The following is a 20,692-nucleotide window of genomic DNA, read 5'->3' on the forward strand; positions in this document are numbered from 1 at the left end:
CCCACTCGGACCCCAACAATTTGTCTCTTTCTTTTTCTAGTTTCCTTAACTGTAGCACAATTTACTATTTTTAGAATTATTTCGGGTCTTGAACATTTGAAGCCATTTTGAGGCCCTAAACGACATTTGTTGGGAAAATTTGGAGAAACATGGGTCCATGGATTGATGTTTACAATCCCAAAGTTGTAGTCCTCAGATAGATATTTCTAATGAGGTATTGTGCATGTCAAACAGAGATTGTATGCTAAAGTTACGACCCCGGGAAGTTGATGTACTAATTTACCTGAAACGGGGCCAATAGTTTGGTGTTTCATCTCCTAGGGTTAGATTTTTGGATGTCCTTCCAGCCTCATTGTAATATATTTTAGAGGCATGTAGCCTCCACATCTCTTCTCATAGATAAGCCACCATCGCCCTCGCTAGTTTGTTTCCATTTATGTTTGTAAGTGTATTTGAATATGTTAAATTAATGAAATGAAGTATTATTTCTGCTGCATCTATGTATTTATGGTTATATCTATAATTTATTGCATTCTTATTTAAATCCACATCAATGGTATCATAGTGGTCTAATCCTTCTCTGTTCTTCTTTGGATGTCCCCAATGAGGTCAGGATCTAAGGATTTATGGCTTGAACTGGTCGAACCTTTGCAAGACCAGCCTCGCAAACCTCAGTGACCTCCTATGGTGGAAGGAAAGAAAGATGAGGGGGTAGGAGATCCTATCAAAATCTTGCTCGAAGAAGCCCTAGAGTAAAAAAGCAATGCGATGATGGATAATTTTTCCCAGATCCTTCAATGGCTATCGAGGGGCGACACATCTACTTCCAACAACTACTCTAGAAGTGCCACAACCTTTAAGGTACAAGTTAACTTTTAAATCCCCATACTCAAGGGTTATATAGACGTAGATGCCATAGATAAATGGTTACAAATTCTATATGGTTATTTATCTGTTCATGATTTTCCCAACTGGGAAAAGAACACTTTTGTACTTCTCAAAGTAGGCCCCCATGTCAAGGATTGGTGGGAAACCTACTGCGAGCAGAAGGATGAATTTACGGGATCACTATTTTCATTTTCGCACACTTGGAATTCATTCTGGGATGCCATCAAGGATCATTACTACCTTGTTAGGAGCTATGAGGACAAATACATAAACTAAACCATGTTGCGGCAGGGAAGGGACCAAGAAGTGTTGGAGTTCACAAATATTTTTCATACCCTTTGCACAAAGTTAGGTATCAATGATTCTAAGTTGCATTTGGTACTCAAGTACTATGTATGCCTACACAGGTACATCTTGGAAGAGATGGAGTTCCTTAACATCTCCACACTTGCCATGGTGTATCGATACGCTGTCAAGATCAAGCAGAAGTTTAAATAAAAGAAGTGAGACTTTGGATCCAAGAAACCAAAGCACGGGAAAGGCTTCCCCAAACTACAGAACCAAGAACCAAGCCAAGTCGAGGAGACCCAAGGCAACCCGTCAAAGCCACAAAAAAAGAAGAACACCGAGAAATCAAAGAAGGACACAGGAAAGTGGTGAGAGTTCCATAAGAGCCACACTCATAACACAAGTGAGTGTCGAACCAAGTAGTCGCTGGTGGCTGAGTTGAAGGCTTCAGAGTTAGATGCATGTTTCGACTTTGAGTTAGAACCCGACAAGGGGAATGAAAAAGGGAAGCAAATCATTGATCTAGAGCCCAATGCCACTGTTGCCACTGCCAAGGTCCAGAAAAATGAGCCCAAAGATCCAGAGGAGGGGGTGTGTCTTTTCCACTCAAAGATGTGGGTGAAGGGTTCGCCGCTGCAATTCATTGTTAAGAGTGGGAGCCAAAAGAACCTCATTGAAGTAGAGATCATGATGAAGCTAGGCCTACTGACCACACCACACCTGTAGTCATAAAACATCAGCTGGCTTCGCCAAGGACGAGATATTTGAGTCCGCCAGTAGTTTCGCCTTCCCTACAGTATTAAGCCCTTCACAGTTGAGGTATTACGTGATGTTTCAACACTTGATGCTTGTGATGTATTATTAGGCCAACCATACTTTTGTAAGTGACATGTTGTATATGAGTCAAGGCCTTGCGATGTTATTATTTCTTTGTGTAATACATTATACAGAATACCATAGGTAGCCTCACCTACTGCCACATCTTTGATCTCTGCTAAGAAAGGCATTAAGATAATCTCATAGAGTAGGAAATTTATTTACTATCTGGTTCACTCTCAAAGTAAGGGGAAGATCGTAGCCACATCCATTGCCCCCGAGAAGGGTTCCTCCACACAGCAAAAGAAGGTGGATACGGTCATGAAAGAAGACAGGGATATCTTCTCCTCAGCCATAGGGGTACCATTGCACTGTCATGTCAAACATTCATCTGATCTAACTTCCAGAGAACCTCTACCCAACAAGTCGATATATCACCACTCCATTCTGGAAATAACCAAGTACAAGTAGTGACATGATCAGCATCAGGTACCACACAAGTTTCAAGTGGGTGACAATGTCTAGTTTCATCTACAGAATGAACACCTTACAAGAGACCATCAGAAGCTCAAACCACTCCGATATGGTCCCTACACCATTACCAAGGATATGGGAAACAATGCTTTGGAGCATAACATTCTCCCATTCCTTTGATTGCACCAAGTTTTCAATGTGGACCACCCTTGACCATGCTTGTGACCTTTACTGGACACATTAGAGGTTGTAGAATAGCTCACCATCGACCAACTTCAACATAAGTTTCCTCATCTCATGGAGGGACTCAATGCAATGGAGACCATTGATTCCTTAGGTGGGAGGAATGATCTAGCTGGATGTTGGTGGCCACCCACCTATCACACTCGGAACCCCACAATCTCTCTCTTTCAGTGTTTCAGTTTCCTTAATTGTAGCAAAGTTTACTATTTTTAGTAGTTTTTTGGGTCTTGAACTTTCGCAGCCATTTTGAGGCCCTAAACGACATTTTTTTGGAAAACTGGGAGCAACATGGGTCCATTGTCTAGTTCTTCTCATCCCAAAGTTGTAGTCCTCAGATAGATATTTCTAGCGAGGTATTGAGCATGTTAAACATAGATCGTATGCCAAAGCTACGACCCCGGGAAGTTGATGTACCAATTTACCCAAAACAGGGCCCATAGTTTGGAATTTCATCTCCTACGTTTAGGTTTTTGGATGTTTAGGGTTTTCCATTGTTTCTCAACAATAAATAGGAATTCAAGCCTTATTGTAAGATAGTTGAGAGGAATGTAGCCACCACATCTCTTCTAAGAGATAAGCTACCATCACCCTAGCTAGTTTATTTCCATTTCTGATTGTAAGCATATTTTAGTATTTTAAATTAATGAAATGAAGCATTATTTCCACTGCATCTATGTACTTAGGGTTATCTTTGTAATTTGTTTCATTTCTGTTTAAATCCATATCAGGTAAGGTGTGCTAGGTAGTGCCAAGGAATGCAAGGGGTGTTAACATGTGCCGAATAGTTCCAAGTGATTGTTATACGTGCAAGGTGTTATGGCATGTCAAGATGTAAACTATGTTTCTTAGCTATTTTATGGCCATGCTTGGATGTGATCCTTAACTCTCTAAATTGTAAGTTGCTAAGTGGAACAAGCTGAAATTGTACATGGGTAGCCTAAGATGTGTTACAGTCAATTCTTAGGTGAAAAAAGCATAGTTTAGCTGTAGTAACCTTAACTTGGTTAAGCTATTGTAGTCCAGGGAGGACTTGGCTAGGTTCCCAAGTCCCAAAACAAGTAAGCGCAGTTGTGATGGCATGATATCTAAGGAGTGTCAATGAATCCCAGGGAATAAAAATACATGCTAACACATGCCAAAAAGTGTCAATGCATATTGAGGAGTGTTAGGGAGTACCAGGGCTATTAATAAATCTAGGGCAGAGTAATTAGGTTATTTCTCTTCTTATGATAACTTATTTTGAACGATTTTTACTTCTTAAGATTAGTATTTTCTATTTACTTAGATTATTATAGTGTTCTTATTCATTAAACAAATACCAATGCATAAACAATTGAGACCAGAGACAAAGAGAATAGGTGATGATCTAGGGACAAAATTTCTCCAACATGAGAGGAAAACTAAAAATAAATCTTCTTCTTATAAAGACTTCAATTGATGAATACCAAGACCATTACGTAGACCCTTGACTCAACCACCTCTCCAAGACCAAGTCACAAGCCTCCTCCATTCAACTTCCTTAACTTTTCTTGAGTAAACGATGATCAAGCTTCCTCCTTCAATAACTTGGCTATCCTTTAAATTTTGGTTCCCTAGATCATATCTATAGTTATTAGCCCTCCTGCGGAAACCCTAGCATGTGTCGTTGACCAACCTTTTGAACCTTGATGTTCTTCACTTGGATGGTATGACCTCTTATTATAATTTCTCTGGTAACCTTTCTTATCTTCTTCCTTGATTTAACTTCATGGACAACAACAAGACCTTTGAACTTTTCTGCACTAGATAATTCTTCCTTCCTTCATACATGTGGAGGTATTAGCCCTAAATCAAACCCATGAACAACACCAAAATATTGGCTCTTCATTTCCTTCTCTTCTCTGGTTATCTTCACACTTACACTGAATTTTCTTGTCCACAAATGGAGGTCAAGTTTCCCTATATAGAGTGCTTCATCCATCAAAATATGCTGACTTGTGATATATGTGAGCCGACTTGACATTCTGGAAGCATCCTTAGGCCGACATGAATAAGATTTTGTGAAAAGGTCTTCGATGGCTAATATTTTTTTTATTACAATGGATTACATGCCCAAAATGGGTCTTCAATATTTGACATTAACTCTATGAATTTTATGACTTGCGACCAAACCTAATAGCTCACAATGGGAACTTTAACTAAAAATAAAATCCATTGGTCATGAAACCCATGATTCAAGAATTACAAAAACAATTTTGTCTTCTTCTTTACATCAATTACATAAAATTGCAGTTACACATGTCATTATGAAGAGTAAACCTAGTTACTCTTTTCAACAAGGGAACCACAAGGGAGATCTAGGTCAAAATGCACAGAAATGAATGAAAAAGAGTGTGTGCCAAGGAGTGTCAGAAAATTCTAGGTATCCCAAGGACGAAGTATGCAAGGATAAGTTCAAAATAGGACTTGTAGGAGGCAAACCTATGGTTGTGATAAGGGGCTAGACAAAGCAGTTTCAAACAAAGGGAGACTTTGGATTTGGCACAACACTATTTTTCCAATGCCTTGATTGGCTTCCCATGCCGCAAAGAAAGGTTATTTATCCAGGCATGACAAATACGGAGTGCCAAGTTGTGCTAGGGAATTCTAGGAAGTACTAACACATGCTAGGCAGTTCCAAGGCATGTTAGGCAAGCCAAGACATGTCAAGTGCTCAGGCCCGCCAAGATATGCCAAGTGCCAGGGTGTGGAGTGAACACATGCTAGGGAATGTTAGGGCCAGGTGTCAAGTGTTATAGACATATTTGGGCACTGCAACCCCAATCATATATGTCCGTAAACCAAGGGCTTCTAAGTTCCTAAAAGTGTTGTTTCATACCCTAAAGGAGCAAGGTCAACTGATTACATCATCTCCCAGAAGTTCTCCATGAAAAACTACTTAGAACTAGACAATGCGGGACCATACATACTGCCCAGTGCTAAGGGTGGAATGCCTCTCACCTACCACATGCAGAAAGTGCAATGCATACTGGAAATTTCTTCTGTAGGGTGCAATGAGCGAGAATAGGAAAATGGCACAAGCAGTTTGCTAGGTGGAGACCTTGAGAATCTTCTAGAAGTTGCTCATTTGACACTTGCCTCTCTGAATTCATCCAAGGATGAGTAAGAGATCATGAAATATCTAAGTGGAACCAAGAACTATCAGAGATATGACACTAATCAAAATCCCAGAAGTTGACTCACCCCCTACAAACATCTATATATGGATCCCTCATCCCAGAGATCCAAAGGATGGAATTTTGTAATTTGCAAGGAGGTGATGTTGGTTTCTCTTTGAACACATTGTTGGGTGATCTTGCTTTGTATGAGGTGAAGAGGGATTTCATGCTGGGAGGATGGCGTTGGGTAAGACCAAGTGGTTGTAATCCTCTCTTCTACTACTTCTATCAATAAAGCTATTTGAGTTTTCCTCCATTTTCTTGTATATCTCTGAATATTGTGTTGATATATGTATTTGTATGGTCAATATATATCTGATCCTATGTTGTTTACGCTGATAGATCTCTATGCTTTGATGGTATTATGCTGCTTTGACTCTACAGGTGCTCTTTGAAGCAGAACAAGTAAGGAAGGATTGGTGAGATCCTATCAAAGGGGAAAGGAAAAAAGCAAGAAGCCAAGCGAAATACTGAGGTTGGTACTCTCTGCTTCTTTCTTATCTATCTCTCATAAAGGAAAACACAAGTGACTTTAGTTTTTTTGTTTCTAAGATAGCTACCCATCTTAGTGGGACTAGCAGTTCTGAATAGACGCTAATTTTCCCCATAACAAAATGGCGACTCAACTGGGGAACGAATAGTTTGATTGCTTGTCTCTATTTGTTTGCTTCATAAACTACAGATGGAGCCTGAAGTTAAGCCAGATAGCCTTCGAACTGCATTTGCTATGCAAGTGCAGAGTATATCAACGTTGCTTCAGTCAATCTTCAGGTTTGTTTATGAACTGAAAAACTGACTTGAAAACATCCTAAGTGCCTTGGAGGCAGCTCAAGTAACCTCATTAGATCAGCCCCTATACTTTGTATTTACTAACTATCATTAGCTCAGCCTAAATCCCTGAACTGAGCTGCAAATTGTGACCAAAACCCAACTTAAAGTCTCATCCTTGGACCATCACACTGTCTCCTTTTGGCAGACTAGATGCATCGCACCTCCTGTGAGCAGTAGGTGAGATGCATCACTGTTTCCCTGTGTTATAGGTGCGATGATCAGGTAAGACTGTTTTTGCCTCCATATTTTGGTTTTTTCTTCACTGTCTTCAGCTTTATTCAAGAGTTTTACTGTTTGTGATCAGTATACCACTGTTGAAACCCCCTTCCTTTGCATTATTCAGCCTCTAGTATACAAATAATTGTAAATGTTTTATGTATTTTTAGCCATTTAAAGTTCTCCTTAACGAAATAGTAACTTAATCGGACTATCGACTTTTGATTTGAAAGTGTCGTTTTCAGTAAAAGAAAAGAATCCTTCTCTTTTTGCTAGTCGATTACACTGTTACTCTTGTATCTGATCTGAATTTATAATATTTCAAGTGTCAAAAGTAGTTTTCAATTCAAAATCGCAAAGTGTCATCTTGTCTCCTTTTCGTTTTTTGAAAAGAAAATCGTTAGTACTGTCTCTTTTAAAGAAGAAATAATTCATATTTGTATTGCGCCTTCCTTTTGTCATTCACACATTAAGAAAGCGAAAAACAAAAACATGCATGTGCATTGCATTTAGACTACTTTTTTGATTTTGATTTAGGACAATACATCTAGTGTGTGCTCTCTGTTCTATGTTGAAAGGATTTCGCTTCTCTTTCCTTAGTAGATAGGATTTTCATTGTAAAAATAAGAGTAAACGACTGTTTATCATCTCAGATTTCATATTTAGGAGCTGTATATCTACATCACACGGTGAACCTTAAAGGAAAACTTTTTAAGAAAGATCAACTATAAAATAAATTCAATGAACATAAAAACGCTTTGGAACCTAACACACAACATCTAGAAGTCTAGGCTAGAGACGTATTTCGGCATCGTAAAGCCTGGTAACTGTCACTTTCATCATAGGTTAGGTGATTCCTCCTCTTTGAGATGACAAGTGCCAGTACGGACTTATGCTCCCACGTACCATCGAGTATATATTGGGAGACCACAATAGGCTATATCCTTTATCCTTAGGAACCGTGTTTGTCGCCCTTTCGATTGCAATGTACTGAACATATCATTCAGGAAGATTGACTGCCATAGCGTAAAATGTATTCTGTAGTTTTTCAATTGGTTTGGTAATCCCTCTATCTAGATTTCTAGAGTAGTCTCTTTCATTCATTTTTAGACTCCTTAAAGGAAAAGGTCCATTTCAGCACTTGTCACTTCAGGCTCATTAAAAATCAAAGGTGACTAGAGTCATCTTTATCTTTTTCTCGACTCTTAAAAATTGAAAAAGAAAGTTGTGTCAAAGCATCTAAAATTTATTTCAAATAGAATAAGGTCACTATTCCCTCACTAATCTTAGGTTGAGAAAATGGAGTCCACAAATCAAGGATTTCCCCTTGGGGGAAATCCTAGTCCTTTCTCCTCTTGGGGAGAAGTTGGTGCACCTCATATGACCACATTGTCCCTTCTAGGATTGACAATTGGCCTACCAGTATGGCTTTTCTCAACCTCTATCGTTCAAAGTACCGTGATTCCTGAGTAATCAAATCAGCAACTAGATGATACTAGAGTTACCCCCCAACCTTCTACTTCATTTGTTTCTCCCTCTCCTTGTTCCTCTTCACTTGGTGAAGCTAGTAAAACTAAAAACCAAGTAACTGAGAAGAAGAACAAAGGGAAGGAGAAGAAGAAGAAGGATCCAACAGAAAAAAGGGACAACTATACATTGTCTAGAAAAATTCCACACACTCCACCATCCAAACCTAAATCTTTGTGTGTCATCTGCAAAAGGGACCACTATCATCGAGATTGTCCTTGCATCCCATGGATCTTAAGGGACTGGTCTCCTCACTTGCACAATCTGGTGTTGTCAACCTTTGACGATCATGTTGAGAGTACACCATCAACTAGTGAAAACGAAGTCATCGGACAGAAAGGAAAATCTAAATTTCCTTGCAGACTGTGTGAAGGCGATCATGCCCTCCACCATTGTCCCTTCTTGGATGAAGATAAAAGAGTCTTGGATAACCATCTTGCATCACCGCAAGGACTTCCTCCTGGATACAAGAAACTCTTGCCGAGTCCATTTCTAGTTGAAAATCTGGCTGACACAACTTTTCTGTCGATCGAAGCACCTATCATTGAAGATAAACCCTCTGAGTCCACATCAGAACAAAGTCAATTGGTCGAGATGGTAGTCGACCCCATCTTTTCTTCAGAGGATTCACCTTCAGATGATACAGTCACCAAAGAGAATGAGAACAACACCGTTCAAATTCTTTTTGTAAACACAGACTCCGATGAAATGTGGGCAATCTACCCATTCCTTTACTGTAGGAGGAAGTTCATCAGAGATGTATCCCGCCGTTTATTCGGTCCCACCTCCAAGCAAACCAGTCGTGTCCTTTGATTGGAATCTATTAGGCAGACCACATCTACCATCTACTGTACTATCCCGAATCATAGTACAAACTTACAGAATGGTCATGGTTGGTACCATCATAGATGAAGGGGCTTTTGTGAGTATCCTTTCCTCAACTGCTTTGAAAGCGCTTGGTTCGCCATCATTTTTTCCTGAGATGAGAAATCTGACAGGCTTCGACAAAGGAACCAGTCGACCATTAGGGATCCTTCAAAATTAGCCTATAACTTTGAGAAGGAAAACCATTTGTCTGAATGTAATGGTAGTCCAAGGAGCTTTAGATTACAATCTGCTCCTTGGGTGCGACTACATTTATAGCATGGGAGCTATTGTTTCCTCACTCTTTGAAGTGATGTGTTTTCCACATGAAGGCAGAGTGGTCCAGCTCATAGACCAGCTTTCATTCCCTAGTTCACACATAGCTAATAGTCAAGCTCCATCCCTAACAGTTCATTTTGCACAAGCAATGTCTCATCAATCTCCAGTTCATCCACCTGATGAGCGCGAGTGATTCGATCGTTGTGACTGAAACCCAGGGGGCATGCACCCTGGTCTACTTCGGCAGGAAAACTTCAGGTATAGGCTGGGATTCCAGGGAGAATATATGACTAGTCCGACACACCCATCCGTTTAGGAAAATGGGATTAGACTAGAATAAGATACCTCTGTCAGAAGGTATGCCTTTCCCAACAAAAAAAATGTTTTGTCTGCAAATTGAAAGGTAACCTAGAAACTCTACTTCATTATACCTGGGGGCATGCAAACATTTTTGCATGAAAGTGAAAAGCGGCCATTTATTTTCTTAGTTTCTAGATTCTTAACCCTTTAAACTTGTACGATTGGTTGTTCCTAGCTTACATAATAAAAGGAGTCAGAGCAAAATTTGTAATGTTGCAAGCTCCCTAAAAAAAGAACCTATCGATGAGACATCCTTATTATACGACTGGCACGCGCAGTTTTACGCGAAGTTCAATCTCGTTAAAAAATAAACCTAGCAATGATCATATGTTCCACCAGAGTTTAAGCTCATTAAAAAATGAACCCCCCTCTGGTAAATAACCATTACGATCACATTATTATCAGCTTTTTAGCCTTGGTTGTGTTCTTACCATCACCTCCACTCTTTTTTAGCCGATCATATGCCTCTGTTTGATTGTTTACCCTTTTTGAGGAACAACTACAATGAGTGATCCTATTAGCCACCTTCTTTACACTGTCGTGATTGAAAAGTTCCAAACATTACCTGGAACTAGCTGTTATCTGAAAACATCACTCGTTCCTCAAAAAACGAGTCTCCTTTAAGCTCTTTTCACCTGATTCATAAAATATGAGAATATTGCCGAGAAATTGGCCTCTCCACCTCATTAAAGTGATTAGAAGTGCCATCCCTCCTCTAGATTTTAATCATTTTTTACTTGAGGGATTATTACACAAAAAGATCGAGCGTTTGTCTTGTTCAGCTCATTAAAACTATCGAAAAGTCATCCCTTTCGCATTGTTTTATACTTTTTCGGACTTAAGTGATTATATTACGAAAAATGAATATTGGAGTTTCCTTTCGGTCTATTATCAGACTCTCTAAAATTGAAAAGAATCGAATTATCCTTGTCGTTAAACTCGTTAAAACAATAGCAACAAACTTCTCCATTCAGACAAGAGCAAGTCTCACTATCACTAGGCTCATTAAAACATAACGATGGCAAATTATAGAACAAGCATATGTTATCCTCCTCAAGCTTGACAAAAATAAAGAGGTACTGTTCAGAAATGACTGGGAAATTTGGGAAGAAAACTTGAAGAAACTTTATTGGTAGCAAGTTTCTCTTGAACATGACACTTTCATTGCATCACCATGATTGAGTCAGGTTGGGTTATTCCATTCGCCAGTCATATCACCATTGGTCCACCATACCATCCACTTTTGGGGTTAACTCTACCAATTCATATCAGTGTCGCCAATATGTTCAAGAGAAGTCGCTCAGAGAATTCACCTACCCAACTTATGTCTCATCCATTGTAATACCTTCAAGCTTCATTCTTTCATGACTACCACCCTGAACCTTCTATCATCAGATTGTTTTCATCTCCACAAAATCATTTGCTATGTTCTGTGTCGTAGATGTGGGATTCATTAATTCCCTCCTACAATGGGTCACTTCTTGTCGACATCAACTCATTATCCAAGAAGTCGGCATAGGAACAACCCTTTCAGTACTTTGAAGCTTGCATGCCTCAATGGCAAGTTTCTCATTGCTAGCAACACATTTACATTAATGGCCTTCGACGGAAAGATTCTGCATGGTGTTTGACATCGACTCATGTATTCACACCATGTGAATTGTACTGCAGTACCTTGAGGGTCATCATCATCATCAGTGATTCCTCTTGCACCTGTTAACAGCTTACATCACTGGCTAGTAATCAAGCAATGTCTTTCCATGTTCGACGCCAGAGCATATTTTCACATGGATCGACTTGTACTTTCGAGTGAAGATTGAACGAATTTTGAAGACCCCGGATATAGTTTCATCCATCCAGGCTTTGATATATTTAGTAAAATAAAGACATCAAATGTACATCATTTCTACATAGATAATCATCCAAACCAAAGGATGATGGCTCTACCAGAATCATTAGTTTGCTAAACAGACGATTTTCTGTCCTATGTACATGAAAATGAATTTATAAAGCTAATAATGGGAATACCCACCTTAGCTATATCATGAAAATATTATGAAGATAATGTATTGTATTGTATCTTATTACAGGTCACCTTCCAGTTTGACAAACCTCAGATCCTCATAATAAAGCATTTAACCCGACATCAAAATATTTACGACCTCATGCTTTAGGGGGCAATTGTTATAGACATATTTGGGCAAGTTGCAACCCCAATCATATATGTCCATAAACCAAGTGCTTCTAAGTCCCTAAAAGCATTGTTTCATACCCTAAAGGAGCAAGGTCAGCTGATTACATCATCTCCCAGAAGTTGTCCATGAAAAACTACTCAGAACTGGTCAAAGCAGAACCATATAGACTACCCAATGCTAAGGTTGTGATGCATCTCACCTGCCACATGCAAAAAGTTTGATGCATACTGGAAAGCCCTTCTGTAGGATGCGATGAGTGAGAACAGAAAAATGATACAAGCAGTTTGCTAGGTGGAGACCTTGAGAATCCTCTTGAAGCTTCTCATTTGACTCTTGCCTCTCTGAGTTTGCCCAAGGATGAGTAAGAGATCATGAAATCTCCAAGTGGAACCAAGAACTATGAGAGAGATGACACTAATCAAAATCCCAGAAGCTAACTCACCCCCGTGCAAACATCTATATATGGATCCCTCATCCAAGAGATCCAAAGGTTGGAATTTTGTAATTTTAAAGGAAGTGTTGTTGGTTTCTCATTGAAGACATTGTTGGGTGATCTTGCTTTGTATGAGGTGAAGAGGGATTTCATGCTGGGAGGATGGCACTGCGTCAGACCAAGCGGTTGTAATCCTCTCTTCTATTACTTCTATCAATAAGTCTATTTGAGTTTTCCTCCATATTCTTGTATACCTCTGAATATTGTGTTGATATATGTATTTCTATGATCAATATATATCTGATCCTATGTTGTTTACAGTGATAGATCTCTATGCATTGATGGTATTATGTTGCTTTGACTCTATAGGTGCTCTTTGAAGCGAGACAAGTAAGGAAGGAGTGGTGAGATCCTGTCAAATTGGAAAGGAAACAAGAAAGGATCCAAGTGAAAGACTGAGGTTGGTACTCTCTTCTTCTTTCTCATCGACCTCTCATAAAGGAAAACACAAGTGACATTAGTTTGTTTATTTCTAAGATAGCTACCCATCTTAGTGGGACTAGAAGTTCTGAATAGACACTAGTTTTCCCAATAACATCAAGGAAACAAAAGGGATCACTAGCTTCAAATTGATCGAAATGAAGTGTTAATGAGTTCCATGTGTGCCAAGGAGTGAGCGAAAAGATATTCTAGATAGTTCCAAGTCATGCTAGAGTGCTAGGGAAGCATAACAAGGTGTGTCAATGTATGTTGATTTTTGGGGAGTGACAAGGAAACACAACGGAGAACTAGGTCAAAATTCATGGAAATGAATGAATAAGAGTGTGTGGAAAAAAGTGTCAGTGAGTTCAAGGTGTGCTAAGGAGGAAGTGACATCATACGCTAGGTAGCACTAGGTTATTGAACTCGACTCAACAAAATTTTCCCTCGAGATACCTACTGTTTACTTCAATATGTGCAACACTTAGGGTCTTCGATCAACTATTCACAACTCTTCTTGTGAACAAATATTTCGTCTCCCCATTTTTTCCATATTGTTGCTCCAAGATGACAAGTGTGGGTCAAAGGAGGTCACCCTTATTCTCACTGACTCAGTCCTCTACAATACATTGAACTAGGGCTAGTTGATTATCCCAGTTAACTGTTATTTTAGTCCTTAAAAGTCTACACATCCTTAGGCCCAATAAACCTACCCTTCTACCAGACTTGTTTTCCTTCATAAGTAAAATACTTAGGGCTCCTCTTTCACATTCACCTAAAAACCCTCCAATTGTACTAGGAATGCCATCAATATTCCCAACCATAGTCAATTCTTTTACCAATCTACAGCCCACAACACCACCCTCATCTATGGCTCTTCAATTATGCCACCTAATAGCGATTTGAATCCTATCAAAATCACTATTCTTGTGTATCAATTTATTTATTGTCAAATCTGTTAAAAAATCTGGAATACTCCTCTTATCATCCTTCTAACAATTTGTAAATGACTAAACTAGGGTCACAAATAATCCACTAACAATACATTGACTAATTTTTTATAGGTTGCTTCAGATATTTGTCCAAAACTCTATGGATAGTCCACCAAAATCAACTTCTTTTTCTTCCAATCCATTCTTCATATGGAAAATTTCTTTTGTTCAATCTTCTACTTAGCTTCCAACCTCCTTTCAATCTTCTATCTCCACACATACTTCTGCAAACAATGTTCTAGATCTATGGTTTATATTGTAGAGATAAACCTTGCTCTAAGGGTCATGATCCCTCTTCTTCTATGTAGATTTGTCACAGTCTTAAGGGAATACCTTATGGAATGAACATTCTAGGAAACTACCCTAACTAGGGCATTATACCTATACTCTAATTGGTTTAAAACAAATCCTATCCACCCATATAAGAAACAACAAATCTTACCTCCATAAGAGACTCAACCTAGCTCATATGGATCCATATATTTTGGGAATTTATTTTACTGAACCTTAACCTTAACTTCAGATCTATACAACCCTCAAACTATGGTTACCTTAGTTAATATTACACATGTGGATACTTCTCTTGTAGCCCTCAATTCCAGTGTAGGCCCTCCATTTTTTTTGGTATTTATCACAGACCCTACTACCTACTAACCACCACAAGACAGGGTCTCAACCATCTCTTCTATTTCAAAATTTGATATGACCTTCACACAAAAACACAACTGAAATAACATGCCCAAATTCTCATGAGCCACCTCTCTTGAGCACGATCTACCAGAAGAGAACCTATAATATGCCATCCTACTTCCTTGCTTGATCCCATTAAGGTATGTGACATTCTTGTGAACCCTCACATGATGATCTTGCTCTTGGTGGATGATCATGACCACCCTTTAGAAACCCTTACTCATCCATTTAACTCGGCCTACTTTAGGAATACATCTCCCTTGGACTCCTTGATCAAATGAGTTCCTTCTCACTTGATGTTCTTGCCTTCTTACCAATTCCTCCTTAAATATATTTTTCTAGATAGGCCTCTTAGAAACCCTTTAGAACTTACTTGTTTTATCCACTTAGAAATTAGGAGCTATTAATTTTCATTTTTTATTTTATTTTTTATTTTAAACGCCATATTGTGTCCAAAACCCCTTCGCTTGGGTTATTTTCCCACAAAGACTTTTGTGACAAAAATCACACAAACACAACTCACTTGGCTTGTGGAGTACCTCCATAGCTAAACAATTCAACAACATACTCTAGCTGTATTAATTGTAACTTGTTCAAGATCTTATAGTCAAGCGAGGATTTTGTTGGGTCCACATGTTGAAAATTAAGGGTATTTGTGAGGGCATGAAAAGGAATGGAAAGGTGTGCTAATAGATGTCAGACAATATAAGTGCATGTTGAGGAGTGTTAGGGAGTCCCAAGGCATCACAAGGGAGAACTAAGTCAAAATGCATGGAAATGAACAAATAAGAGTGTGTGCGAGGGTTGTTAGTGAATTCATGTGTGCCAAGGACGAAGTGTGTTAGGAGTAGTTCATAATAGGATTTGCAAGAGGCAAGTCTAAGGTTGAGATAAGGCGCTCGACAAAGACGTTTTAGACAAAGGGAGACTTTGTGCTATGCACAACACTATTTTTCCTTTTGCTATTATTTTTATATGATATGTGGCATATTTCGGGAAAATCCTCATGTTTTAAACTATTCTAGACAATTTCACATGTACATTGTCGTGTATACATTATAGGGTGCTTGACTTGTGCTCAGTTATATCATGTGTGTCTTATCCATCTTGTGGTTCTTGCAAACTCTAAGCTAATTCTCTATTGTTTATATGAACTAGACATACATGTGAAATATTGTCTATGTAAGCTATGTTTCTTAGTTTCTTTATGGCCATGGATAGATGTGATCCTTGTCTTGGTCTCTTCTTAAGTGGGACCATCTAAGCTTGGAAATGAGTGGCCTAAGACAAGTTATAGGTAGTTGTTAGGTGAACCAAGCACAACCTACTTGTAATAGGTGAAATTGGTCAGGTTATTCAGGTTGAAGTAGGCCAATGTCACATGAATTGTAGTAGCTAAGGATTTGATTGGGTTCTCAGTCATGAAAAAATATAAGGCTAGTTGTGCAGGTGTGAGTGCTAAGGTGTGCTAGGGAATTCTAACATGTTCCAGATAGTGCGACGGCATGTTAAATATTCTAAGATGTGCTAAGTGCTAAGGCATGCCAAGATGTGTTAGGGTGTCACAATACGTGTCAGGGACTGTCAAGGCAACAAGAAAGAGAAACAACTTAAACTACAAGGAAATGAAGACATAGGAGGGTTAATAAGTCATCAATTTACCTTTTCCAAGAGGGTCATGCTAGGAACACTAAGACTAGGTGAAAATAGGTGCCAAGTGCCAAGTGTTAGTGCATTATAAGTGCCAAATATTCATTTGTTACTTCTCATCTACTTTCCAATAGTTGACCTCAAATAAATTTAATATTAAACCATGCCAAAGCATACCAAGTGATCTTAATGAATGCTAGACATGCTAAGAATTTCCAAGCGGCAACAAATGCCAAGTGCCAACGTGTGTTAGGGATCGATACACATTCCTTCTAAGGCATGTTGAAGAGTGATAAGGTGTGGTAGAGATTTCTAACGCATGCAGAGTAGTGTTAGGGACTACTAGGAAAACACAAGGGGGAACTAGGTCAAAATGCATGGAAGTGAATGAATATGAGGGTGTGACAGGGAATGTGAACAAGTGCTAGGTGGCATGCCAAGAAGGGAGTGAAAGGGTATTCTAAACACTAGTAAGGCATTCTAGTGAATATTGGGGCATATTAAAGAGTGTGCTGGGAGTTCCCGTGTGTGTTAACATGTGCCAAATAGTGTCAAGGAATGCCAAGACATGACAAATGACAAGGCATGCTAGGATGTGTAGGGTTTTAGGGTATGTCGATATGTGTCAAGGGATGTCAAGGTAACAAAAGAATAAGGAATAACCAAGCAAAAATGAAAGGAAATGAACACATAAGAGGGTTAATAAGGTAGGAATTTATCTTTTTCATAAAGGGCGTGCTAGGCACACTAATAATAGGTTCCAATACATGCCAAGTGCTAATGTGTGCCAAGTGTTAATGTATGTTAATGCATTCCAAAGTGTTCCAGGTCATGCTAGGGACTACAGGGGATGCTAGAACATGATAGGAGAGAGTTATGCTATGCTAGGGCCTGTTATTCTCTTGACCTACGAGAAATTCCAGAATACCAAATATGCAACGAAATACAACCTAGAATACAGAACTAAATGAGGAAAACTACAAGTATTTTATTATTCGGAGATGAAAGCAATGTTCACTTTCCTCTTAGAGGGGGCAACCTCCAACAGATAAAATCTCAATTACAAAATAAGACTCTATATTCCTCAATGGGTATTCTCTATACCATCTATATAATACCATGGCATGTTTGCAACTAACTATGGTCCCTTTCTTAAATGTGGTTCAACCACTTACAATTATTAGTATGGGATTTATTAACTCTTTAACTAACTATAACTATGACTCGACCCTATTACATAAATAAAGGGGATAGGGATGGACCCTCACATGCCCTCCCCCATGAAAAGAAGCCTTATCCTCAAGGCTAAAGCCGAGGAAACTTTCGAAGAATAGTGGTTGGTTCCCAAGTCTCATCTTCTGGAGAGGTCTTTTTCCACTTGACAAGGACTTCCTTGATCATGTGGCTGCGGAGATGTCATTCTCATGTATCAAGGACCTGTTTAGGTTGGAGCTAGAGTGAAATTTCTTCATCCAATTTAGGTAGACTAGTTTGAATTATGCAATTGTTCCCCACCAATTTCTTGAGGCATGATGCATGGAATACTGGATGGATTTTTGAAGTTGGTGTCAAAGGTAGCTTGTAGGCTACTACTCCAAGGTGCTAAAGTATTTGATAAGGTCCATATAATTTTGGAGCTAATTTTTGGTAGCCCTTTTCTTTGAGATATGTTTTCTTATATGGTTGCAACTGTAGGAATACCTGATCCCCTTATTGAAATGTGCACTCTGAACAATGTTGGTCTACCTATTGCTTCATGTGATTCTAAGCTTGATGGAGATTATCTTTGAGATGAGCTAGCATGGTTGCACATTTTTGTAGGAGTTGATCCACTGTTGCACCTTAGAGCATCTATGGATATAAGAAGTAGGTGAAGGTGGGAGTTGAACATCCATTGTTTCATATGGAGTCATCTTGGTGGCTACATGATAGTTAGTATTATACCACCATTTAGCTAGAGGTAGTCACTGTACCCATTGATGTTGCTTTTATGAAGTGAAGCACCTTAGGTATGTCTCCAAGCATTTGTTGACTGCTTTTTTTTGACCATCAGTTTGGGGATTATAGGAAGTACTTAGTTGGAGTTGGGTGCCTTGTATCTTGAAAATTTCTTGCCAAAAGTTACTAGTCAAAGTCAGGTCAGATCAGGGCATGCCATGCAGTTTGAATATCTAGTACATGAAATCTTGAGCCACCAAAGTGGGGGTAAATGGGTGGGGTAGAGTGCAAAAATGAGCATATTTAGAAATTCTATCCACAACCACCATGATGACTAATTTATTGTTTGACTTCAGAAGACCAATAACGAAATCCATAGAAACGTCCATCCAGATTGAGGCAGGGATGGGAAAATAGTTGTAAGGTGCCTGGAGACTTGATTGTTTCTCCTTTTTGGAGTTCACACACATCAAATTTAGCTACAAAAGTAAGAACAACGAGTGAGAGCATAATTCTTCTGAAAGACTACATGGTTTGTAGTGGGAGATGACTGCAACTTTGCCAAAATGTGTGTTTTTAGGGTGGATGTCAGTTATATAAATACTCTATTCTTGTAATGAAGAATCTCATCCTTGAAAGAGTAGCCAAATGAGGAATTAGGTTCTACTCTCAAGTTATTAAAGAGTTGTGAGAGAGAAGGATGTGAGAACCATTCCTTGTAGGCTTCTTCAATCCAATCTGATCTGGGAAGAGAGATTAAAAGTAGGGTGTTTTTATCCTCAAATTACCATGATAAAGCATCCACTACTACATTATCACGCCCTTTCATGTAAATTATCTCATAATCATATCGCATCATTTTGGCCAACCATTCATTTTGTTGTGGCGTGGATAGAATTTTCTCCAAAATATATTTATGGCTTTGATGGTCTGTGAAGATTTGGAAATGCCGCCCCAATATGTATGGTCACCAGGTATCTACTGCATGCAAGATGGCCATCATCTTCTTCTCATAGTTAAATTGTCCCTGATGTTTCCCACTCAGTTTTTGGTTGTTGAAAGCTAACGGGTGACCTTCTTGCATTAAGACAGCACCAATACCAGTACCTTAAGCATCACATTCAATCACAAAAGATTTGGTGAAGTCGAGTAGTGCCAATATGGGAGTGGAATACATGGCCTGTTTAAGAGCCATAAACACCTATTGTGTTGCATCAGTCTAGAGGAATGCATTTTTATTGAGAATGTTAGTGAGGGGTCTAGTAATGCGACCATAATTGTAGAAAATTTTGTGATAGTAGCCAGTTAGACCCAAGAATCCCCTCAAACTCTTCAAGGTTTTTGATTGGGGCCAATCTTGCATTTCCTGTATCTTTTTTGGATGCACCTGGACACCTTCACAACCCACAATGTGGCCCAAATACTCAAATTATTTTATGCCAAAAGAGAACTAGGACAATTTGACAAATAATTTATGATTCTGGAGCAGTTGCAAGAGCAAGTCTACATGTTGAAGATGTTTCTCCTAGGTTAGGCTATAGATGAGAATGTCATCAAAGAAAACGAGGACAAATTTTTGGAGATATGGTTTCAATAGGTGATCATGAGGCTTTGAAAAGTGGATGGGGCATTACAGAGACCAAATGGCATGACCAAGAATTCATTATGTCCTTCATGAGTTCGAAAAGTGGTCTTGAGAATGCCTACTTCTTTCATGCATATTTGGTGATAACCAGAGCGAGGATCTAGCTTAGTAAAGAATTGAGCACCATGCATTTCATCCAGTAGATCATCAATAACTGGGATAGGTACTTTTTCTTTGACTGTGAACTTGCTAAGGGCCTTGAATTCTGGACAGATGATCCATTCCCCATATTTCTTTAGCACCTTGACAACTGGTGGTGAATAAGGACTGATGCTAGGACGAATGGCACTGGCTTCAAGGAGGTCCTTGATGATTCTTTCAATTGCATTCTTTTGGGTGAAAGAATATCCATATGGCCACACATTCCGTGGTTCTGCCCCTGGCACCAAAGTGATGATATGATCATGTTCCCCTCTAGAGGGTGGAAGCTCTTTAGGTTTGTAAAATACCTACTTGTATCGATTAAAGACATCTTGCATGGCAGGATGAATATGAGGAGTAGTGGGCTCAATGACCTAGATGGAATTAAGATGGTCGATAACTCCATGATGAACCTCTTTCAACAAATTTTCCATACGATGTGAGTAGATGGTAGAAGGAGCACCTCCCTGGAGTCCACAGAGGGTATGCGTGTGGTTGTTCTACTTAAAGCTGATATATAACTCTTGGAAATCCATGGTGATTGG

Source organism: Pinus tabuliformis, chromosome 5_1 (assembly GCF_031772625.1).
Source record: "Pinus tabuliformis cultivar Carrire ecotype Pingquan chromosome 5_1, CPIR1, whole genome shotgun sequence".
Lineage (NCBI taxonomy): Eukaryota > Viridiplantae > Streptophyta > Pinopsida > Pinales > Pinaceae > Pinus > Pinus tabuliformis.